General features: G+C 36.6%; 1 protein-coding gene across 13 annotated transcripts in view; it reads right to left on the bottom strand.

Moving 5' to 3' along the window:
• The window catches only part of MIPOL1 (mirror-image polydactyly 1), a 306,247-nt gene extending 284,414 nt beyond the window's left edge, over positions 1–21,833 (bottom strand). For 5 of the 13 annotated variants that reach the window (XM_078053587.1, XM_078053583.1, XM_078053589.1 and 2 more), the window contains exons 1-2: positions 21,572–21,833; positions 944–1,073 (exon numbers count right to left, since the gene is read on the bottom strand). The gene's annotated coding sequence lies outside the window, so the exon portion shown is untranslated. Of the gene's footprint in view, positions 1–943; positions 1,074–21,563 lie in introns of all 13 variants that reach the window. The other 8 variants (XM_078053591.1, XM_036103881.2, XM_036103882.2 and 5 more) reach the window with 4 other exon arrangements.
• Between the last annotated feature and the right edge of the window lie 210 nt (positions 21,834–22,043).

Genomic DNA, 22,043 nt, shown 5'->3' with positions numbered 1-22,043 from the left:
AGTACACATAAAAAACTTGAATAAGCCTATAATTTTCAAAGAAATTAATCAGGAGTAAAAAATATTCCTGGGAAGTAGCATATTCCAGAAATTATTATTACTCCAATCTAATCTGAAATTAGTCTAATATTACCTTAAAATCTCCAGAGAGTTAAAGATAGCAAAATCTTTAGGAAGATAGCAAAAATCTTGATATCAAACCTATATGAGAGCAGCATAAGAAGCAAATTTCATTAATGAACACACATGTAAAAATCACAAAATATTAGCAAGCAGAAACCAACATTATAAGAAAAGTAGTAATGTATTGTGACTAAATTGTGTTATCTCATAGATTTATTCAATATTTGAAAAGAAATGAATATATCCATTACACTAACATTAAAAAAGAAGATTTAAAAATCTATACAGATGAAGCAGCTGATAAAATTCAACAAGCGTTTCTTTAAAATATATTTTTTAAAGATTTTATTTATTTATTTGACAGAGAGAGACACAGCAAGAGAGGCAACACAAGCAGGGGGAGTGGGAGAGGGAGAAGCAGGCTTCCCGCTGAGCAGGGAGCTGGATGTGGGGCTCGATCCCAGGACCCTGGGATCATGACCTGAGCAGAAGGCAGACACTTAACGACTAAGCCACCCAGGCACCCCTCAACATGCATTTCTTAAAAAAAAAAAATCTTTGCATTCTAAAAATATAATAATCTGATAACAGGTATCTTAAAACAAACAACAAATAAGAAAAATCCTCTAAGAATGGTAAAACACTTAAATCCGTTCCTTTGATACTGGAACAAATCAAGAATCTTGGCTATTCACACTTCCTTCACCCTAAATTTGAGGTCCTTGTATAAGAATCACAACAATGCAAAACCCCTAGGGAAAAAATAATACAATTTTACTGAGAGATATAAAAGAAGACCTAAATAAAAGGAAATACATACTGTGGTCACAGACTGGAAAATTCAAAATTATAAAAGTGTCAGTTCTGTTCATGTTGAATGTAGTCAAGCCAGTTGGGATTCAGGGGCAGAGTTGGAGAGTACAGCAATCTATGAGGGTCATAAAACATCACTGGAATAAATGAGAAGTATGATGTCAGTTAACTAAGGTTTCTATATGTCGCTCTTAACTGGAAATTTAAAAGCACTCCTCAACAATATCTACTACACATGTAGTTGCACTGAATTAAAATTCAGAAAATAATCCATGGCACTTCTTGGGCAACTTCTATTATTATCTAATTTTGAAACTTATAAATGTGCCTTCCATGAAACTGTTTGTTGAGAAGTGAAAACAGAAGCTCCAAAAAACTGAAAAATTTTTTGCAAAATTTTTTCAGAAATGTTTTCCTCAACTAGTGAGAGAAAATTAATTTTTTAATCAGTTTCTGCATAATAATTTTAAAATAAAATCTGTTTCTTCCTATCCCCACTAAATAAAATTTGACCAATATTTGCAGGTTTAAAGGGGCTATTCACTTGTCTCTGTCCAGGCCTGCTTCCATCGGAGTATTTGTCACAGTGTATTTTAATTATTTACTTATCTGTTCCTTCCAATTAAGCAACCTGAATGAAAGGAGGCTTATAGTTCTCACTGTGGTGCCTGACTTATAACACTCAAGAAATGTGTGTTGAAAGAAAAAAAAATGTGTGTTGAATTAATAAAATCCCATGTTATAGATAAGGCTCTAAGAGCTAAGTTAATCAGCCAGGTTATATACTCAGAACTAATAAGCAGCAAACTACTCATTCATTTATTTATTTGGCAAGTATTTACTGTTCTAGGTCCTAGATCCCAGGATTAAAACCTAGATCTTCTGATTCCTTCCTGTTCTTTTTATGAAAGTAAAAAATTCTTTTACCTTTTTTTAGTAATAAAATTTCTCTCATAGGATTATAGCAGAGGAGGAGAAACTCTTATTAGAGAGGAAATCACTACTGAACCAAAATCGCCAGTTTTGTATATGTGGAGGAAGACAATCCCTTGCTAGTTCAACATGAAGAGACCAGACAAACTAAGGACCAAATTTCAAACTTTTGGCTAAAAAAACAATTCAAGGAATCATAAAATCTGGAATAACAGAAAGATTAAAATCATTACATTAACTCAAAAGTAAGACTGAAAAAGCTACATTATTTGCTAAAATTATATCTGGAGTCTTTGATAAAGTACTGGTTTTATTTTCTTCTATCTAAATATATTGTCTTCTAATTAACACTTTTTATTTGGATGGCCTCTAAATAATAATCAGCTAAAACAATCATAGAAAGCTATAGCAAGATAGTCTAACATTAAGAGAGAAGCGAATTTTAAAATCATTAAGCACTTAAGTAAAAATAACTTTCAGGACATTTGGCATTTTCAAGTAAAAATTGCTTGGAGAATTATTTCTCAATTGTAACTTTCAAAATGTGAAACTCGTACATTTGTAATCACAGCATTAAATAACAGCACCTTTTGTACAGAACTTACAGAATCCCAAGCATTTTTGGCCCCACAAACATGTGCAAAAGCTAGGTTTTTTTTTTCACAACTTTCTCATTCAAATTCAAAAATTACTATCTCATTGATGGTAATTTTTTTTTTTTTAGCAATTCACCTTTTACTGAGTGTTGCAAATCGTTCACCTTAAGTTTTCACAGGAGGAATGCTTTCTACAAATGATATTTTCATTAGCTTACATAGATTTCATTTAAATTATATAATTATGATCACAGATACAACTGGTATAAACAGGTTTGGGGACAAACAAGTGATTCTTGGTAAGTATATAAATCAACTGAACTAGTAGGAGTAGAATCATCTACAAGAGATCAATGTACTAACCTAACCATTAAGCATACCATAGGTAACAGGCAGTATGCTTACATCAAAAGAAATGCAGAAATTTAGTTATGCTGGCAAATCATTAAGCAGAAACCATTTAAGGTAATTTTAACTATATTGAAAATTTTTAATATTTTTGGCCATTAGGGTACCAACAAAGTATAAGGATAGACGAAGAGAAACTTAACAACTCCATCAGAAAAATCAAACGTATACATTCCCCACAATGACTGGAAAATAACATTTTTATATGTAAGGGATAAAATTATATTTTACCTTTAGTTATGCAACAAACAGACCAATATTTAACTGTATTAATATATGCATTACTGAAGTTTAACCTTAGTATTACCGGATACATGCCCTTGTTTGCTATAGCACAATACCTAGTGTACAGCTCCATCTAGTGTGGAAAAATAGACAAACATGTCCAGAGCATTTTCAGTCCTAAGAAATTTCACAGTAAACCAAACAAAACTGACTTTTAAAAAGGCCAACTTTTCACTCATACAATTATGACATTTTACCTAATCAATATTCTAACCAACATTTTCTATTTGAACAGTGATATTTTTTGAATATTTGGCATTTCTTCAACATCTTCTAACAAATTTGTCCATATAACCAAAAATAATAGCAGTTGGTTTTGCAAAAGAAAAACTTAGTATTCATACTGTTCGTTTAAAAAGGCTAAACGACACAAAAGTCACTCCACAAATGTCAATGTAAAACTCTTCAAAGTTCCTATGGTCACGATAAACAGCTGAGGAGATACAGACAAAACACAAGCACGGTTTGTAAACACTTCATTGACCTTTCCCCAGTGATAAATAACAATGAAAAATTTTTGTATTTTTTAAAAAATTTGATGAAATTCGTTAATGTTATAGCGGACTTTGAAATTGACAATTTTCCCTTTAATAACTATTTTTAAATACATATATTTTTAAAACAGTATAAAAACATTCTAATCATTGATATAACTAAATTTCAAATCAAACTTATTTTTGAATCATGATACAAAACATATAAATTTAACTTAATAAAAGCTCACTAAAATTAGGCACCAACATGAAGAGGAATATAATCAGTAGTAATATTAAAAGACTTTTTCTTCTTATTACTATTTCCATAACTCTGCATAAACTCAATACAGAATTTAAGTGTATTTCTCTATGTTGCTGATTTAATCAAAATTAGTGTTACTCTACAACTCTGATATTAATTCATATGAATAGAGTTATCATACATTAATCTTTTAACAATGTCTAAGGATTTAATACTGCAGCAATTCATATCTCTAATGCTTATTGCACACAGTACTGAGCAGAGGAATATATACGTTTTAAATGAATAATCCAATATAAATAGTTTTAATGAGATTGTCAGCTTATTTTGAAAACTTTAACAAAATTTTCAACTTTATATCTCTTCTTTATTGGTCAAGGTGCTCATTTTATTAAATCGAATTCTTTTAAATTTTTCTTCCTTTTGTATGCCATGAGAGGCTAAAATTTGATGCAAGGTACTTACTTTGATATAATGTTTTTTAAATTATTATTTGAAACCTTCAACCTGACCTGAGGGGAGTGGCTAAGGATACCATCAACAGTTGGGAGGGAATCCACTTGCTAAACAAGAATCATAACCCCCAGGTATCCAACACAAACTTTTCTGCTATCCTTGGTCACTATCAAATACTCGAAGTTAGCGGTTTATCAAAATTATCACCAGGTCCCTGGGTGGCTCAGTTGGTTAAGCGTCTGCCTTTGGCTCAGGTCATGATCCCAGTCCTGGCTCCCTGCTCAGTGGGGAGTCTGCTTCTCCCTCTGCCCTTCCCCCTGCTTGTGCTCTCATGTTCTCTCTCTCTCACTCTAAAAAAAGAAAAAATAATTATCTTACCCTGGCCCTATGTACTGTTTATTCTCTCTATTTACTGGGACAAGAAATGAAACTGCTTCCTTCTCAGTTAAAAACTAGAAAAGTGGGGCACCTGGGTGGCTCAGTCGTTAAGCGTCTGCCTTCGGCTCAGGTCATGGTCCCAGGGTCCTGGGATCAAGTCCCACATCAGGCTCCCTGCTCTGCGGGGAGCCTGCTTCTCCCTCTCCCACTCCCCCTGCTTGTGTTCCCTCTCACGGTCTCTCTGTCAAGTAAATAAATAAAATCTTTAAAAAAAAAAAAAAACTAGAAAAGTGAGAGGGAATATGGACCCAGGGAACCCATCAAAAACTTCATGTCATCACGGTTCAGAAAAATTTGCATGGCTCTTACTTCCCCCCATGTTGCGTTAGGGTAAGTCTTGTCTCTCCCACCAATACAGAAATCAGTAGCAATAACCCAAGCTGCAAGTGCCATGAGGTAATGTCAAGGCAGGGCAAAAGTCCTACTAGGAAATGAAAAGAAGTAAGATCTTAGTCCATTTGGGCTGCTTTAACAAAAATACCATAGACTGGATGGCTCACAAACAATAGAAATTTATTTCTAACAGTTTTGGAGGCTGGAAGTCTGAGATGGTGCTTGAATCAGCCAAGTCGAGTTCTGGTGAGAGTCCTCTCCTAGGCTGCAGACTACCAACTTCTTATTGTATTCTTACATGGCAGAGAGCAGAGAGGGGAAGCAAACTCCCTCATGGCTCTTATAAAGGCACTAACCCCATTCAATGAGGGCAGAGCTCTCATGACATTTACTGCATTCTAATTACCTCCTAAAGTCCCCACCTCCCATACCATCATACTGGGGGGTAGGGTTTCAACATATGAATTGGGCGGGGCGGGGGGGGGAGACACAAACATTCAGTTCATAAAAGATGTAACCATCATTTACTCTTCTACCTCTTCTCCAAAACCTAGACTTGTTGGATTATAATCATAGCAGCTCCTATTCCCAAATGGGGTTGAAGCCAGAGCCATGCAAGCAGAAGTGATATTAGCCAATTTCTGGACTCACCCTTAGAGGCATTCTATGAGATCCTCTAGCCCTCTCTTCCCCTCCTGTAACAACCTTGAAAACCCCAATATAAGAAGGTGGCATCACAAGATAAAAGGGATGCTGACCTCTAAGCCAAACTCTGTATGAGTGAGAAATAAACTTGTGTTGTATTAAGTCATGATATGGGGGTTATTAGTGCAACATAGCCTCTCTTAACCTAATATACAACTTAGAGAGTTCCAGCCTCCCACCTCTAGTCCTGACCAGAGGAGCTCCCTGGTGCAGTAACAACAAATGTCAACAGTGATTTTGTGGTTCCTAAAATTCTAACCCCAAGCTCACCCATCCCCTCTTCTGAAAATACACACACACACACACACACACACACACACACTCTTTCACACATACACACTCACACACATTTCATTTTTTTTTTAGACCATGTGTATGTCTCAGTTCAGTTCATCACCAATGCCAAAACCCAGATATGGCAAGAGATGGTAGACACTGTGTACTGGCTGAATAAAATAACTACAGCTGACCCTTGAACAATACAAGTTTAAACATAAGCAGATTTTTTTATAAATACAGTACAGGACTATAAATGTATTTTCTCTTCCTTATGATTTTTTTCTTTTTTAAAAGATTTTATTTTTAAGTAATGTCTACACCCAACATGGGTCTCAAACTTACAACCCCAAGATCAAGAGTCACATGCTCTATCGACTAGGCCAGCCAGATGCCCCCCCCACACTGATTTTCTTAACAATATTTTCTTTTCTCTACCTTACTTTATTGTAAGAATACAGTATATAATACATAACACACAAAATATATGTTAATCAACTGTTTATGCTGTTAGTAGGGCTTCTAGTCAACAGTAGGCTATTAGTAGTTAAGTTTTTGGAGAGTCAAAAGTTATACATGAATTTTCAACTCGGGGGGGACCCCTCAACCCCTGTGCTGCTCAAGGGTCAACTATATACTGAATAAATTCAAAGAACTGAATACATGAATAGACTATAAAATGTTAATTGATCACCTCCTTATAGAAATGCACCATTTCAAGTAAACAGTAGGCTGCCTCTCTAGAAGCTAAAAAAGGTAAGAAAAAGTCTCCTTTAGAGACTATCTACAAAGGAACGCAGTCCTAGTGACATCATTCTAGCCTTGTGGGAACAATTTCAGATTTCTGACCTCCTAAACAGTAACATAACAAATTTATGTTGTTTTAAGCCATTAAATTTGTGGTGATTTGTTATACCTGTTACAGCAATGACAGGAAACTAATCCATATACCTTGTGAGTTTCTAGCTCTCACACCACCTAGCATGTTCAGAGACATTTTCAGCTTCTCTCATAGAACACATTTAAAATAAGAGGGGTCACAGTCATGAATCAACTGGAAAATGAATTCTTGATAATCAGGAACCTACCCTAAAGTTTATCTTCACTCTCCCTAGAGGAATTATTTCTCATACCACCCAGGAGAGAGTCCTCCTAACCCAGAAGAGCCATGTATTAGATGAAGGATTTAAACATTTTTAAAACAGAGCTCCCTTTCACTCAGTCACTTCCTATAACTAGTTCAGGGCTGATTACTGTGGAATCATAAAATGAATATTTGGATACAGGTGCTGGCATTTATCAACTCTGTAGCCTTTGGCAAATCACTTCAATTTCCTGTTCTAGGAAATTGAGAAAATCAGTAGTCACTAAAATTTTAGATTTCCCAAGCCAGTAAAATTTCCAAAACAAAAACTGTTGATAGGCTTTTATTTTATAATTGACTTAAAAAAACAGAAGCAACTACCTGCAGTAATCATAAAGAACATTTTAGCAGAACATACTTTCAAAAAAGACAACTCTTTAAACTGAGTAAATTTAACTTTGTAAAAAAGCCAGGAAGATTCTGGGAAGACTGTGGTGGAATCAGCAGTTTTTGAATCTTCCCAACTATCTTCATAAAAACAAGAGCAACCAGGATAGCAAAATGAAACCATAAACAAAATATCCACCACAAACTAGGTAAATACCAACATACAACACCAACAACTATGAGACCTGCATGATATCCAGCATCTGTGCAGGAAGGAGGAGAGGGAAACAATAGGGAGCAACGTGATATCTAAAAGTCATGAGAATCCCTATGAGCAGCAGGGATGCTCTCAGCAAGCAAATAAGGGTGCAAAAGGTCTGAATGAAGGAGCTGGAACAGTTAGAGCCTTATGAACTGTCAAAACATTTGGACAAAGTTTCTTACACACTGAAGAGAAACTGGAAATTGAGTCTAAATTTATAGGGAAGACACAATATGGACAAAGTAAAAATAAAGTCCAGGTAAAAGCTGGGGAAGGGAAGGCGGTACAGCCATAAGATCTTAGAGTTACTGGTCATTCTTTAAAACTTCTCAAAAACAACAGGAAACATTTTTCTAATTAATTACTTATATTTAAGTAAGTACATTACTTAAGTACGTAAGTTATCAGTATGTTACGTTATCTTTTGACAACTCACTTGGAAGATTTCAAAGGGCATAAAAATCATTATATTCTGGTGTAAACGGATTACAATTAATCCATAATCATTAGGAGAAGTCGGAGCTGATCCAATGTTAATGTCAAATGATGCTGAATTCTTGATTTGGTAAAAAAATTCACTGACAATAGAAAAAAAAAACCCACTTAGACACAAATTGTAGGTACTGCCCAAATGACCTCATCTCTTGGAAAATAGTCCAAAATACACTAAAACAAAAGTAGAAAGAAGGAAAAAAAGATCACCCATTACATTCACCACCAAAATATAAAATACTCTTAAAATCTTAGTGTGTTCCCTTTGTCATTTTTTACATATTTATATGTGTAATCAATGTCTACACATATTTAATTTTTTTGTAATAATATATATCATAGGCATTTTTCTTCAAAACACTTCAATAACCATTGACTTTAATATTCCACTGGATGGCAACATCATTATTTTCTGTTACAAAAAGCACTAGAAGGAACATCTTTGTGGCAGCTTTTTGGAAATCTCATTATTAAATGTGGCAATGTTAAATACTAGACTCAATTTTTATCCACTAATAGGCAAATAATACAATCTTTTGCTTTTCATAAAGTAATTCCTAAAAGAACACATTTTAGAAGAAAAACTACTCCAAAAAACTTCAGTGAAGAAAATATTTAATTTCTCTAATTCTTAAGGTATATTTGCAGGCAGAGCAAACATGAGCTTTCAGAATCAACTGGTTAGTAGTAATCATGTGACCAAATATTTTGAGATTTTAATTCTAAAATGGCTAACAAAAATATAAGCATTTTAAAGATGAGTACGTAGATTTTACTTTAAACTGAGGATGGGAATTAGTCACCTGCATGAAATAAAGACAGTAGAAATGGGCCAATGAAATCCTAACCTGAGTTTCTTACCAGTAAAGAATCACAAAGAAACTCACAGTGAGTTTTTGTATGTAAACTTCCTAAATTACTGTTCACCTCCCCAAATGAATTACAATAATCTTGCCCACTGTGCCAGCTCATGCCACTGAATAAAATGTTCTACTTTGGGATAGCATATGCTGTATCACACAGTGTCTGTAGCTCCCATGCTGGTAATAAGCTGTTTGACATAAATTAAGGAAATGGCTTTGATTTACATTAAATTTAAAAGATAATAAAAGTATTACAGTACTAATTAGTATCAAGACATGCTGCTTAAAGAAGAAATATGTCAATTCAGAAAATACTTCATTAAAATGAACAAATTTAAATGTTTAAATTTTTTTAGGTTATATGTATATGGTTGAGACTCAATGCAAAACAGCATTTTAACACCTGAATGCAAATAGCATGTGTAAAAAATTACCCTTCAAATTCCATCTGAGTAAGAATGCAAAAATTTTCTAATTATGTGATGACCACTTATATCCTTGCATCTTAACACAAAATTACATGATATTACATCATACTTGCTAAGAAATTACTTCCTAAAATCAAAACAAAAATAAAAATACACAAATAATGAAATAGACACTGTAGGAGAGGAAAATCTTTTCCTCCACCCTCTTAGGGTTCCTGGCTGGGCCTGAATAGTAAACTGACAAAGCCTGATTAATAGGAGAAAAGCAGACAAATTCGTATAACATAAGTTTTATGTGATACGGGAACCTTCACAAGGAAATAAAGACCTGAAGAAAGAGTTAAGCGTGAGCATTTTTATACTAGATATGATGAAGAGTAGAAAGTCATGGAAAAATAGGATAGGACAAAAAGGTATATGCCAAGGATAATAAAATGAGGAAAACTCAGCAAGGCCTGTTCATTTGGATTCCTCTTGGTAGCCCCCCATGTTTGGAGATAAAGATGTTCTTTTCCTCCAGGTATAGGGAAGGCACCTCTCACATGAGGGTCTTATGACCTGCTTCAGGGGAGAAGGGGGATGCACCTGCTGTTTCTCAAAATCCATCAGCTTAAAATATATAATTTATATATATTTATAGTATTAAGCGCATATATGAAAAAGGGAGGAAGAAAAAGATTTTTAAAGGGGATGAAGACCTCTTATTAATACTTAAGCTTCCGCCTTTAAAAAAATACAAAATTAAGAAAAATTAAATCTGAAGTAAGCAGAATGAAGGAAACTGTAAAGAGCAAAAATCAATGAAATTGAAAATGTAAAGTCAACATAGAAAATCAATGAAACCGGGGCGCCTGGGTGGCACAGTCACTTAAACATCCAACTCTTGGCTGCAGTTCAGGTCATGATCTCAGCGTCGTGAGATCAAGCCCTGTATCGAGCTTCAGGCTGAGGGTAGAGTCTGTGAGATTCTTCCTCTCCCTCTGCCCCCTCCTCGTACTCACTCTCTCTCTCTCAAATAAATAAATCTTAGGAAAAAAAAAAAAAATCAATGAAACCCAAAGCTGGTTCCGTGAAAAAAAAAAAAAAAAAGCAAAGAAACTGGTAAGCCTCTTGCCAGACTGGTCAAAATAAAAATAAAGAAGACGGGCGCCTGGGTGGCTCAGTCAGTTAAGTGTCTGCCTTTGGCTCAGGTCATGATCCCAGGGTCCTGGGATTGAGCCCCAAGTCGAGATCCCTGCTAAGCAGAGAGTCTGCTTCTCCCTCTCCCTCTGCTCCTCCCCATGCTCCTGCTCTCTCTCTCAAATGAATAAAATAAAATCTTTAAAATAAAAAATAAAGACATAAATTGTCAGTATCAGGAAGAAGAAAAGGACATTAAAGTAATCCCAAAGGCATGAAAAAGATAAAAAGGGAATAAATATGACAAACAACTTCATACCTATAAATCTGACAAACTCCTTGAAAGACACAATCTACCAAAGCTAGTGCAGTAAGAATAGATATTCAGAAAAGTCCTGTTTCTATTAAAGAAACTGAATTCATAGTTTTAAAAAACCTCCCCACAGAGAAAACTACAGGTTCTAAAGTTATGTATCTCTGAAATCCTCTTTCTCTCCTGAAGACCTCCCTCCTGAGGGGGCTTCTCCTTAAATCTGCACCATATGTTCTTGAGGCCAGCTATATAGCTGTTCCTCCTAGAACATCAATTCACTGTGCTCCCAGGTTAGATTTACTGTTTCCTACATTCCAGGCCTTTCTTTCACTTATTTTGCTTGAGCATAACTTCTAAGGCTTTCCAGGTTTGAAAATATCTTTTTTAAAAAAGATTTATTTATTTGAGAGAGAGAGAGAGAGAGAGAGAGAGAGAGCACGCATGCACAAGCAGGAGGGGCAGAGGGAGAGAGAATCCCAAGCAGATTCCACTCTGAGTGCCAAGCCCCATGTGGGGCTCCATCTCATGACCCTGAGATCAGGACCTGAGCCAAAACCAAGAGTAGGATGCTCAACTGACTGCGCTACCCAGGCACCCCTGAAAATATCTTTGTTCTTTTCCCTTACTTCATTGTTAAATAGTCACAATTCTGGTCAAGACTGATGTTGACACACGTTCAATTCTTTTTTCTATTTTTGTTTTCTCTGGAAACCTTCAAGATTTCTGGTTTTTTGAGTTTTTTTTTCATTCTTGGTGGGTGAAATTTCACAAACATGTGCCAATGGGTAGGCTTTTTTGTTTATTTTTAAATATTGAGCACTCTTAGGAAAAGAAACAATGCTATACACCTGATTTTTAATGAAGGTTGTTTTGGTTGGGTGATTGAATTTGGGGTAATGTTTCACAGTCACCTTTTTGTTTATTTATGTTGCTTGAAAGAGTTTATAATAAGCATATATTGTTTTTATAAAAGCTATGACATTAAAAAATAACAAGAATGTCCCACAATGTCAATTAAAGCTTTAAATGTGTAAACTCTGATTCCATAATTCTACTTCTAGAAATCCATGTTCTAGCAAAGGGTGCAAAATTATACATACAAGAATATATATGACAGTGCTGTTTATACCATTAAAAAATTAGAAACAGCATAAATGTCTACCAGTTAGGGTCCGGTTAAACAAACTATGGTACATATATATACTATAAACACTATGTATGTGTATAATATACACTGACACAGAAAGATGTATAAAATATTACTAAATGAAAGAGGTATTGTAAAATAATAAAGCATTACCATTGTTATATTAAAATAAAAAAGCAAACAAGCCAAACCATGTGTTTGGGTATATATACACATGTAAGGAAATACATAAAGGTCTGAAAAGATACATTCCAAGATGCAACAGCTTCTACAAAAGAATGGTAAACCATATATAATTTCCATAACTGAAAATAGAAAATGGAATAATACAAAATACGAATGGATTTAATGATCCAGTTACCAAATGCTCCAACTGTAAGACAAAGATGTCCCACTGAATTTTTTTTTTTTAAGATTTTATTTATTTATTTGACAGAGAGAGACACAGCGAGAGAGGGAACACAAGCAGGGGCAGTGGGAGAGGAAGAAGCAGGCTCCCCATTGAGCAGGGAGCCTGATGCAGGGCTTGATCCCAGGACCCTGAGATCATGACCTGAGCCGAAGGCAGACACTTAACGACTGAGCCACCCAGGCGCCCCTGTCCCACTGAATTTTTAAAAATCCAATTCTATGCACACATTAACCAAAAGAAGACTAACATAGCTATATCAAAATTCAAAAGAGGTCACGGATGGGAGAAGACTCAGGAAACACAACTAAATGCAACATCAGATATGGATTGGGTCCTAGAACAACAACAAAAAAAAATTAATGGAAAAAAACAGTGATATTTGGATAAAGTGTATAATTTAGTGAATAATATTGTAACAATATTAATTTCTTGGTTTCGGTCATTGTACTATGATAATGCATTGTGTTAACAGTAGTAGGATGAAGAGTTTACAGGAACTCTCTACTATTTCTCCAACTTTTAAGTAAGTCTAAAACTATTTCAAAATAAAGTTTCTAAAAAATCAGACTAGACTTTAAAACAAAAGGCATTACTAGAGATAAAAAGGAAAAGTTCTTAGTGGGGAAAAAAAAAGATTCAATTCATAAAAAGACAGACCAGTTACAAGTTTTATGTTTCTAATAACATGACTTCAAAATAAATAAATCAAAAATGATAGAACTACTAGAGAGAAATAAATCTATGATTACAGAGATTTAACACACTGCAAATTCTCAGTATTCATCAATTCATCAATCACATGCACGTGCACACACACACACACACACAATCAGTAAGGAAAGAGATTTTAACAACAGCATTAACAAACTTCACCTAATAGACACATAAAGCATTGCACCATACCACAGAATTCACATCTCTCTCTCTCACACACACATGCACACTCATATTCACACAGCATTAAGAAAAAAACAAAACCATATACAAAGCAAGGACTTAAACATTTCAATGATTATTCAAGATATTTTGATGGTCGTTACATGGGTGTTAATTTTTTTTTTTTTTTGATGTAGTGTTCCATGATTCATTGTTTGCGTATAACACCCAGTGCTCCATTCAATATGTGCCCTTTTTAATACCCATCACCAGGCTAACCCATCCCCCCACCCCTTCCCCTCTAGAACCCTCAGTTTGTTTCTCAGAGTCCATAGTCTCTCATGGTTTGTCTCCTCCTCCGATTTCCCCCCCTTCATTTTTGCACAGCAAAAGAAACAGTCAACAAAACCAAAAGACAACCGACAGAATGGGAGAAGATATTTACAAATGACATATCAGATAAAGGGCTAGTATCCAAAATATATAAAGAACTTATCAAACTCAACACCCAAAGAACAATCCAATCAAGAAATGGGCAGAAGACAGGAACAGACATTTTTCCAAAGACATCCAGATGGCCAACAGACACATGAAAAAATGCTCAACATCGCTCGACATCACGGAAATCCAAATCAAAACCTCAATGAGATACCACTTCACACCAGCAGAATGGCTAAAATTAACAAGTCAGGAAACGACAGATGTTGACGGGGATGTGGAGAAAGGGGAACCCTCCTACACTGTTGGTGGGAATGCAAGCTAGTGCAGCCACTCTGGAAAACAGTATGGAGGTTCCTCAAAAAGTTGAAAATAGAGCTACCCTATGACCCAGCAATTGCACTACTGGCTATTTACCCCAAAGATACAAATGTAGTGATCCGAAGGGGTACATGCACCCCAGTGTTTATAGCAGCAATGTCCACAATAGCCAAACTATGGGTGTTAACTTTTTAATTATTCATTGAACTGTCCACATATATTTTATATCCTTTTCTTCACATTTATTACATTTTACAATAAAGTTTTTTAAAATTTCACTGATCTATATCATTTATTTATTTACTCATTTTTTTTTCAGTTTTTCAACACTTATTCCACAGAAGCAAAATTCCCAAGATAAAATTATGAAGAGGGGATGTTGGTATACTTCAACAGAAAATAAAACAAGATTCAGGATTAAGGGTTCCAGCAAAATAATCCCTGTTGTACTCCAGTAGCTTCCAAAATTTATAAATCCAGGAATACTAAAGGCAATTCTCAAAGCAGCATTTATATATACAATCAAATCACCATAATGCAAAACTACAGATAAGCAAGAGTAGATGACCTGAGTATATATAGCCCAAACAGTAAACAATCTAAATTAAAAACACCTTCAATACAGACAATAACTGAATCAAAGGTGCTTGTGTCAACTGCCAAAAGGAGTTCTATGGTAAATTTGTCTCATCAATCATCCACTGTAATGAAACCTTCAACCAAAGTAGTAATTCTCAACTTTCAAAGTAATCATCTCTTTATTGTTGCCAGTTTTGAGATCAAACATACAGCAATTAAGTTATAACTAAAACAAATACAGAACAGTTAAATGATTAATATTTTAATTTTTAAAAAGTAAAAATAACATAACCGCAAACATATTTAAAATGATAAAAACTGAAGTTATGTTCACAAAAACTTCAGGGTGAACTATTTATTAAAAATTTTTTATTAAAAATTTATTAAAAATTAAAAATTACTAAGAGCAATTTATTGCTTATTCGTTGCTGCTAAATAGATTACCCCAAAACTTAGCAGGTTAAAACAACACACATTTGTTATCTCAGTTCCTGAGGAATCTGGTGTTGCTTAGCTAGGACCTCCAGTTCAGGGTCTCTCACAAGATGGTAATCAAGGCATCAGGCAGGGCTACAGTCATTTCGAGGTTTAACTGGGACAAGATCTTCTAACTTCACTCAGTGGTTGTTGGCAGGATTCAGCTCCCAGGGGGTGACTGAACTTTCCCTGTGGGCTATTGGCCAAAGGCTCCCCTCAATTCCTTGTCAGGTGGGTCCTTCTATAGGTCAGCTCATGATTTGGCAGATGGCTTCACTGAAGTGAGCAAGCAAGAAAGGGCCAGCAAAAAAGAAGCTACAGTCTATCGCAACATAATCTCATAAGTGACATCCCACTACTTTTGTCATATCCTATTAGAAGTGAGCCTCTTGGTAGTCTACCCTCAAGGGAAAAGGATTACACAGAGGATGAATACCAGGGTTATCTTAGAAGGTAGGCTCTTACAAGTAGCATACAGAAAAGGCAACTGGAATAAGTCAGGAGAACTGGATTCTAGTAACTATGTGACTAAATACAATCTCTCAAGGCCTCAATGTTCTCACTGAGAAAAATTGAGAGAATAACCTAAATGACCTCTAGGATCATTTAAATTCTAAACTCTGTGCTTCTCCACCATGTCTTTTGGAAAGAATTACCAAGGATTAGAGATATTTGGTCAAAATGCCTCATTTTACAAGAGAGAGCCAAATTCCAGAAAAGGTTAATATAGACAGGTAGTAAACCACACTTATTCTGCTCTTATGCCCAGTGCTCTTAGCACTATATAGCATGTTGCTTTTGCAATAAATGCCCTTAAACAGCCCCATCCCCTCTTTATAATAGTATCAAAATTCAAGAAACAGAAAAGGAAGTTGAGAATAATAATACAGTACTCACAAGAGCAGCAAAAATTGATGTTATGCATTACCTTTTTCTTTCACCAACCCTAAAGCTATCTCTGTAGGTGGCCTCTGCCCATCCCCAGTCCCAGATATTTAGACATACTAGTAATAAATTTGCTGGAAGTATAAAAGCAACAAATAATAGATTGTAGCAGAGAAACACAGTCACCTTAAAGAAAACAAGATTAAATATAACCTAAATGAAGTATCTAAAAGTAGAAACTGCAAAAAGAAAAGGCAAGGTTTGTCCCCACTGGAATCCTGGAAAATACAGAGTCCCAGAGGTCCACAATGACAATATGATGCAGGCAATGTCCAGGGAGCTAATGGCAACCTCTGGACTGATAGATATATCCCTATTAGTCAGGGTCCTGTACCATTAAACATTTGTACTACATAAATACCCTATTTGTTCCTACATGAGGTCTACTTTATACCCTTTACCAACCATAATAATTGGTAATGACTCCAACACTGGTTCAAGAAGTAGGGTGAAAACAATGCATATAAGTACAATTGTTTTGTGTGGTAATTATAAAGCAGTAAGGTATTTGTCAAAATATGTGTGAATATGTGTGTCTAAACAAATGTATATAAATGCATAACTGGATCAAAAATTTTTTTTTTAATTTTATTTTATTATGTTATGTTAGTCATCATACATCATTAGTTTTTGATGTAGTGTTCCATGATTCATTGTTTGAGTATAACACCCAGTGCTCCATTCAATATGTGCCCTCCTTAATACCCATCACCGGGCTAACCCATCCCTCCACTCCCCTCCCCTCTAAAACCCTCAGTTTGTTTCTCAGAGTCCATAGTCTCTCATGGTTCATCTCCCCCTCCGATTTTCCCCCCTTCATTTTTCCCTTCCTACCATCTTCTTTTTTTTTTTTTAACATATAATGTATTATTTGGTTCAGAGGTACAGGTCTGTGATTCATTAGTCTTACACAATTCACAGCGCTCACCATAGCACATACCCTCCCCAATGTCCATCACCCAGCCACCCTATCCCTCCCACCCCCCACCACTCCAGCAACCCTCCCTCAGTTTGTTTCCTGAGATTAAGAATTCCTCATATCAGTGAGATCATACGATACATGCCTTTCTCTGATTGACTTATGTCGCTTAGCATAATACCCTCTAGTTCCATCCACGTCATTGAAAATGGCAAGATTTCATTTGGGTTTTTTTTTTTTTGATGGCTGCATAATATTCCATTGTATATATATACCACATCTCCTTTATCCATTCATCTGTTGATGGACATCTTAGCTCTTTCCATAGTTTGGCTATTGTGGGCATTGCTGCTATAAACACTAGGGTGCACGTACCCCTTTGGAACACTACATTTGTATCTTTGGGGTAAATATCCAGTAGTGCAATTGCTGGTTTGTAGGGTAGCTCTATTTTCAACTTTTTGAGGAACCTCCATCTGTTTTCCAGAGTGGCTGCACTGGCTTGCATTCCCACCAACAGTGTAGGAGCATTCCCCTTTCTCCACACTGGATCAAGAATTTCTATATAAGAAAGGCTTAAGGACAGCAGTGGTTGGTGATGGAAGCTAGGCCTAATGGCTTATCATAAATCTGTGTTTGCATAACAATCAAGTAAGAATGACCAAAACTCAATTATCTATCTCAAAGAAAAGATCAAGTTGAGGGAGATTACCCCCAAGTCTCTCATTAGTATTAGCTTATATCTAAATACATTCCCAAATTCACTCCTATAAACCACCTAAAAAAAAAAGTGTTAGCTAAAAATGTTAACATAGGCTGAAATAGTAGTCAAAGAAAGTTCTGACACTTTCAAAAGTTTTTTTGTTTTTTTTTTAAAGATTTTATTTATTTATTTGACAGAGAGTGAGAGGGAACACAAGCAGGGGGAGTGGGAGAGGGAGAAGCAGACCTCCCATTGAACAGGGAGCCTGATGCGGGGCTCGATCCCAGGACCCTGAGATCATGACCTGAGCCGAAGGCAGACGCTTAATGACTGAGCCACCCAGGCGCCCCTCAAAAGTTTTTTTGTATTTTTGGTACTGAGTGAAGGGCAGGAGGCCCAAAGTAAGAGAAGATGAACTAGGCAGCCTAATGGGGCATCTAAAAAAGAGAGGACCTCCACCATGAGCAGGGATGCCACAGCTGAGTTTCATGGCCCAAGCCATTGGCTATTATTACCTTCCAAATTATGAGTATACTCAATCAGGTAGATATAAATTTTAATCAAGCCATACCACAATGGAACAGCTCAAAAGAATCTCAAAGTATTGCAGGAAGTATTTTATGCTTTTTATACTTTTTTACTCTAAGTGTCCAGAACTGTTTGGATATTTATCCCTTCCTAGCCTTTAGGGACTATTAGAATATCAGAATATCAGAAAAGGTTGTCTCCTTTCTTTTCTCACCTCTTACCTCTTTTGTTCATCGGCTTTAAAGGGATAGGAAAAAGTAGGAGTAATAAGAACAGTTTAGAGAAGCCTGAAACAGCTCTCTAATTAGCCTTGAGGTAAAACTGATAAGAAGCAAAGAAAGTATGCTTAGATATTTTGAATTTAACTCCAAAACGCTATAGCACATGCTGCTTAATACTATTATTTAATCTCAAAACACTATAGCACGCAATACTTAACATCATTATGTGTTTAGATTTTTTTTCAATGTAGCCCCTCTCAATAATTTCACCACCACCAATGGGCTAAAGATTGAGCTGTCTTCCTTTTTTTTCTTAAAGATTTATTTATTTATTTGAGAGAGAGAGAGAAAGAGTGCACAGGAGTGCACATGGGGGGGGGGGGGTCGAGCAGAGGGAGAGAGAGAATCTTGAGCTGATTCTCTGCTGAGCAGCAGCCTGACATGGGGCTTGATGTCACCACCCTGAGATCATGAACTGAGCTGAAATCAAGAGCCGAACGCTTAATTGACCGAGCCACCCAGGTGTCCCTGAACTGTCATTTTTGAACAGTCATTTTTCAACATAGTAGGTCTTAGCAATCTATGAAACAAGAATGAAAGAAAGGAGGGAGGAAGGGAGGGAGGGGGAGAGGGAGGGAAGGCAAACAAATAGGCAGGCAAAAAAAGAAAAAAAGAAAAAAGAAAAAAAGAAGTAAGGAAAGGAAGGAAAGATGGGAGGGAGGGAGGGAGGGAGGAAGGAAGAAAATACAACAGAGGCTGTATATGATCTGCAAAGCCTAAAATACAAGCAGTCCTAGCTTTACACAGTACTGCATTAAATGCAACTCTACAAAGCAAAGACTGCCTATATTTACTATCTGGCCCCTTACAGAAAAATTTAATGACCCCTGAAATAGAGGATATCTAAATGATCAATAAACATATGAAAAGGTATTAAATATTATTAGTCATTAGGGAAATGAGGGAAAAACCCCAATGTGATCACTATAAATCCACCAGAATGGTTAAAATGAAAAAAACAACACTAAGTGTTGCAAGCTTTTGGAGGAGCCAGAATTCTCAAACAACGTTAATAGGAGTGTTGACACAACTAATTTCAAAAACTTTTTTGGTACTATATACCAAAAATACATACCTGCATATCCTATAATATAGCCATTTCACCAATAGGTATATGTATATCCAACATAAATGTATACATATATTCACCAAAATACAATTGACCCTTGAATAATGCAGGAGTTAGAAGCACCAATCCCCCACAGTCAAAAATCCAAGTTTAACTTTTGACTCCTTAAGAATTTGATTACTAATAGCCTACTGTTGACTGGAAGCCTTATCAATAACATAAAGTCTATTTATACACATTGTGGATATGTATTATATACTATATTCTTACAATAAAACAAACTGGAGAAAAGAAAACATTCAGAAAATCATAAGGAAGAGAATATACATTTACAGTAGTGTACTGTATTTATTGAAAAAAATCCATGCATAAGTGGACCCCTACAGTCCAAATTCATGTTGTTCAAGGGTCAACAGTACTTATAAAAATGTTCATAGAAGCCCCATTCATAATAACCAGAAGCTAGATGGAATACTATACAGCATGAGAACTACTGCTACCGAACTTGTATAAACCTAACAAATATAATATTAAGCAAAAATGAGACTCAAAGGACTATTTACTGTACGATTCCATTTACATAAAGTCAATAATAGGTAAATTCATAGATGACTTTAGAAATCGACATAATAGTTACCCTTGGAAATGGGTCACAGAAAGTGGGGTTTCTAAGATGCAAGTAATGCTCCTTCTTGATCCAGTACTAGATACATGAATATGTACGCTTTGTGAAAATTCAATGAGTTGTACACTTATGATTTATACGGTTTTCTCTGTATCTATTATACCCTAAAAAATAACACACTAAAAAGATTTTTATAAAATCTATGCCTTTAAAAGAAAATTGTGTACACCCCCCTTTCATTTTTCTTACTTGCCATCATTACTTTTCATCAATGAGGTATCTTGTTATCTTATATAGAAGTCAGCTTCATTTTAATTAATTTTCTTGGTATACTACTGCACAGGATACCCAAATAATTATGTAACTGTCATTTTCGGTTAGTACCACACTAGATCCCAAGGAGAAACTTCGAAAAGCCAATAATTTATGATAGTATGTTAAAGTTATCTGGAGGGTGGGGGGACCTTGAAATGTGTTTTGTTTGGCCCTTCGTTTTGGTTTACCTCTGTCTACTGCCACAGTGCATAACACGTTCAAAGGAGCTTTTCAAAAAAGCCTGTTCTTGTGGGGGGTTAAAAAGATTTTTTTTTCTTTCTACCACCCTGCCTAATTATGCTGCTACCTTGTGTTTATGTAGTTCCTTTCATCCCTGGAGCTTAAAATACTTCACAAATACTGTTGGGTGGTGTCACCTTCCAGAGAAATTTGGGCTCAGACACTGTGAACCCAAAAATTCTAATAGTATCTTTCCACAGCACGGCTCTCTGTGCCTAAGGAAGCATCGCATTCTTTGCTGCAACTTACAAGTGTGAGAACTGAAACACACAATGATTAAGTGACTCTCAAGGACACACAGTCAATCACAGGTTGAGCCAGGACCTGAACTCTCCAACTAACCGCCACTTAAGGGAAAAACAAACAAAAACCTACACCCTTGAATAAATGCTCAGCTGAAGTCGTGTCATAGGAAACGGGAGGATGCCGAAATTATGCCCAGAAGGAGGACCTGCGGGTCCCAAGACGCTGACCTTCGCGGGAGCCCCATCACTCCTGACCGTGCGGGGCCAACATTCACCGGGCGCAGATTCCGCGCAGCCCCTCCTCTTGCGCCGAGGTGGCTGCGGCCGGAAATTCCAGGGCTGGATCTAAGCCCACCCTCCTTTTCTCCGTCGCCCAAACCTCCCAGCCTACCTGTTTACCTGAGATGCGCCTGGCACTGCCTGGAGAGCCGACTCTGCGCGCTCGCCTAGAGTTTCTGAGGCCCTACGAGCGGCCACCACGTCAGCCAATCGACTTTCGCTCGAAGCCTCCCGACCCTGCGGCCCACCCGCCTGAGAAGGGGCGCGCGCCCGCAAACGACCGGGCGGGGCTCGGTCGGGGAGGAAGCCAGCCGCACGCCGCGAGCGGGGGCCACGGGGAACCAAGGCGGACCGGGCGCCCGGCAGGGGCAGGCGGCGCGCACCGGGCATGCGCACACCCCGGCGCCAAAGCCGCGGGGCGGGGCTTCTAGACGACTGAGGAGCTTAGGAAGTACGTGTAGGAGTTTGGAGGAAAAAAGAAAGCTGTTATAATAGTTTTCGGTGGCTTCAGTGGCAGGACGCTACGGTCATCGACTCCGAGACGACGGGCGCGTCTTGCGAGAGCAAAATATTGTCCGGACAAAACCTAATC

This window comes from Halichoerus grypus, chromosome 8 (genome assembly GCF_964656455.1).
Source record: "Halichoerus grypus chromosome 8, mHalGry1.hap1.1, whole genome shotgun sequence".
Classification (NCBI taxonomy): Eukaryota; Metazoa; Chordata; class Mammalia; order Carnivora; family Phocidae; genus Halichoerus; species Halichoerus grypus.
Note: the sequence above shows the minus strand (reverse complement) of the source record. Positions and strands in the feature narration are given on the sequence as shown.